Source organism: Drosophila miranda, chromosome XR, assembly GCF_003369915.1.
Source record: "Drosophila miranda strain MSH22 chromosome XR, D.miranda_PacBio2.1, whole genome shotgun sequence".
Lineage (NCBI taxonomy): Eukaryota > Metazoa > Arthropoda > Insecta > Diptera > Drosophilidae > Drosophila > Drosophila miranda.
Genome location: NC_046674.1, coordinates 45,674,696 through 45,678,166, shown reverse-complemented (window position 1 = coordinate 45,678,166; position 3,471 = coordinate 45,674,696). Strand labels below are relative to the sequence as shown.

Genomic DNA, 3,471 nt, shown 5'->3' with positions numbered 1-3,471 from the left:
CTTGGGCGGTGGTCCTCCATTCTCCTCCAACTCCTGGAGGAAACGGTCTTGGAGCTCGTTTTCCACGAGGTGCCACTTGTCCCTAGGGATCTGCCCGTCTTTAGAGCCCCTATCTAGGACTCCAATCAGGGTTTTTCCCTTCGCCACCTCGGCAAACGAGCGGTTGCTCAGTGTCTTCGTCCTCTTGGCCTGTTGGACTTGTGTGGCGGTGTCCTCCGCCGAGCGTTGCCGCTTGCTTGGGGCCTTGTCTGTGGCCTTGCCAGCTTTGGCTGGCTGGTAGTCGGGCAGGACTGTCTTGGCCCATCGCCGCGATTCGATTCCCTGGGCAGACGCCAGGAACACCGGGTCGTCGTTGCCCAGGATGAAGGCCGCACGTCTTTTGTCTTGGAACTTGGGCCTATCTTTCGAGGCAGAGGCGCCGCATGCCGGGGTTGTCAAGGGGTCCCCGGTCCCAAGGGGTCTGGCAGCCGCGATATCGCTCTGCATGGTCGCCCCCCCGGTAACCGGGTCGCCCTTGGGGCCCCCCGACGTGGATTGGCCTGATTGGCTTTTCGGTCCTCTCCTCACAGCGCCTGCTGCCTCGAGACGGTGGACCGACTTAGTCTCCTTCCCCGTCTTTTTGGGCACTGGTTTCCCAGATGCGTTTGTAGAGGGATGGTCTTTTCCCTCCGGCACTTTAGGAGGAGTGCCGTGCTCCTTTGCGGTGTTTATTGTTTTAATATTTAAATTTGGCATATTTGATCCCACGAGTAGGCGGGAAGGGGTTATTCGCCCGGGGCATAGCCCGCGTGCCCCGGGAAGCCTTATTAAAACTGGAGGTCGGCAGGTATCCAGAGTCCGCATATAAGCGACCGAGCACCCCCTCGGCCATGCATCCCTCGGCATATGACAGTGTCACCTTGGATTGGGGTTATTTCACTGAGAGCTTTCTTCTCTCCGCCCGACTACAATTAGCCAGCATCCTGGCAGAGACATGACCGTACCAGGACCTGTTTCCAGCCGACCTCACGGGGAGAGTATAGTCGCACTTCCGCCGGTGTGTACAGTTACGGCGGGTGCCGGTTCGCTCGTGCCCACCTGTATCCTATGACGCGGAGCACAGTCGCCTTGGATCCAGGGCAAGGCATGAACCCGAGGCGCCTGTGCCCCGTTCCGAGTCTACAGTTGTGACGAGCCGACCCGACATCCGTTTATCCCCCTGTAGCACCCGACGGCTGACGGCCCCCGTGTCTCCATTGCTACCACGAAATTTTCGTTAGCCTCGGGCAGTCAAAATTTCTTCAGGAATTTCTTCTTCTTTCAGTTTTTCGACGATCGCACAAAAATGATTTACCTAATGTGTTACCGATTCATTTTCATTCTTTTTCATGAACAACTGCTTTAACAAGCAACAAGTTCCGCCAGAACTTTCCCTACTCCCTTTGCAGAGTTTCACCTAGGTTATCTGCAATGGTTTAATACATAGCATAGTACTTGCAAGAGCCTTATCGTCTTGTAAATCAAACTGTGCCTAATGCGCATCATCGTCGTTTTAATATTTCACTTTTTGACCGCACATTACTGAGCACAACTCAGAATGTATTATAACGCTATAATTCTTGTTGTCGAGCTTATCGTTGAATGGAATGTTGAACCGATTTTCATAATCAAAGAGATTAGGCAGAAATTAGAAAAATACAGAACACACAATGCGTTGTCAAAGTTTATTCAAAAGCTTTTGGTGTTTTATTCAGCTTGACCCAAAAAGCTGCATTTGTTCGATTTTTAGGAATGCAAAATTTCTTAATATATTCTGTAGCATTCTCAAGTGATGATCATCTCTAAAAAATAAACCTTATGCAAATACTCGGTTTTATAAACATTTTAAAATCGTTAACGGATTTATGTTGTGTTAAGTATGTTTGTTTCAGTCAGAGCTTTAAATATATTTTAAAATAAACCTTAAGAGAACACTCAATGTTATAGATATTTTCAAAATCCGTTAGACAGAAAAAAAATTTGTTTCAGTCGGAGCTTTAAATCTATTTAAAAAAAGTTGAAACGAAGTCGAAAACGACTACGTATGTATGTGCAATGTTTCATCGACTAATTTTAAATTTAATGTGTCACAGATAGCTAGCCAAAAGTCATATTACTGTGCAAGATATAAATGAAATTATTATCAAAGTTATTAATTACTATTAAAATTTGTTATTTTTCAATCTATCTATTTTTTAAGGAACAATACATGGAGGTTGTAAATCCGTTTATATTAAAAAATAAGGAGCGTATGATAGTATTCTTGGATCAGCTTTCTTTGTGTTCTGAATCGAATACACCGTTGGGAATGTTTGTCGAACAAAGTATAAATCTCCTTATAAATCTCTAACCAACACCAGTATTCATTATAATTAAATATACTATCGATTTACATAATCACACTTGCAGGACGAGAGCTAGCTACATTGCATCACATCTGTGTATCGTATTTGCCAGAACTTCAGGAGCTATCGAATATACTCTCAATCAAGAAGCTCGTCACAGTCACGGATATGTTGACCAAGCATAAGCTGAAATATCGCGAGATGATCAGCTAAACCTCGAGTGAATCAGAGCGAAACTAGCACTACCGTGGCAACTGCCGTTGCAATACAGCTCTCAGTTCTAAGTACATATTAGTGTTCAACTTATTATATAAACTGTAATTATAAAAATGTTTTCAGCACAGTCTAAATATAAAATTTTTATTTTTATAGATCTTGAAATATGTGCACGTGCTAAATTATGCAGTGGATTTAATACAAAAAGTTATCTACATTCTTTCTATATACATATAAGCCGTATATTGAATATAACCATATATGTAAGTTAATACATAAATATAACATTAATATTAAACAGCTGGCACAAAATAATAGGTCAAAATATAAGTGAATATTCATAAAAAACATGGCAAGTAGCCAAGATTTACTCAAAATATGAACAAAGAATGAAATTATAAGAAAATCAATACGATGTACAATTTTTTTGTAAATGAATAAGCGTGGGAATTTTTGAAGGAATAGTATCATTCAGGTTGCAGCGAAATAAAACATGCTCCAATTCCATAGCTACAACGCACAGTGGTGGTTTGGATAATTTACGCATACGCTTCTGATAAAGAACTTCAAAAATGTTAAGTTCATGGAGATATGAGCCTTTAAAGGCTCTTTCAGGAGGAATCAAAAGTTAATTATGTAAGTATACTTCTGTTTTTGGTCTCTTTTATTATCAGTATTCATTTTGATCAATATTCAATATCAAACTATGCTGGTTCATCGACTGTTGCAAAGAAAACCATATTATCCAAACAATCTACTTTTTGGGTTATTTTTCCAACTTTTACTTGACCAACAGAAAAATGTTCTTTAAATATATTCTTGGATATTGATATGCAATGACTGCATCTTTCAAGGGGAGATGCAATTACTGCACCATCAAGTGGACCGTGTG

The 3,471-nt window shown here is 41.7% G+C and overlaps 1 long non-coding RNA gene across 2 annotated transcripts; it reads left to right on the top strand.

Moving 5' to 3' along the window:
- The first annotated feature begins 2,404 nt into the window (after positions 1-2,404).
- On the top strand, positions 2,405-2,994 carry LOC117186634. Of its 2 annotated transcripts, none has more exons than XR_004471616.1 (2): positions 2,405-2,647; positions 2,736-2,994. It is a non-coding gene; the product is annotated as an uncharacterized LOC117186634 (long non-coding RNA). The 2 variants fall into 2 exon arrangements; XR_004471615.1 differs by having other exon boundaries at positions 2,405-2,680.
- The last annotated feature ends 477 nt before the right edge of the window (positions 2,995-3,471 follow it).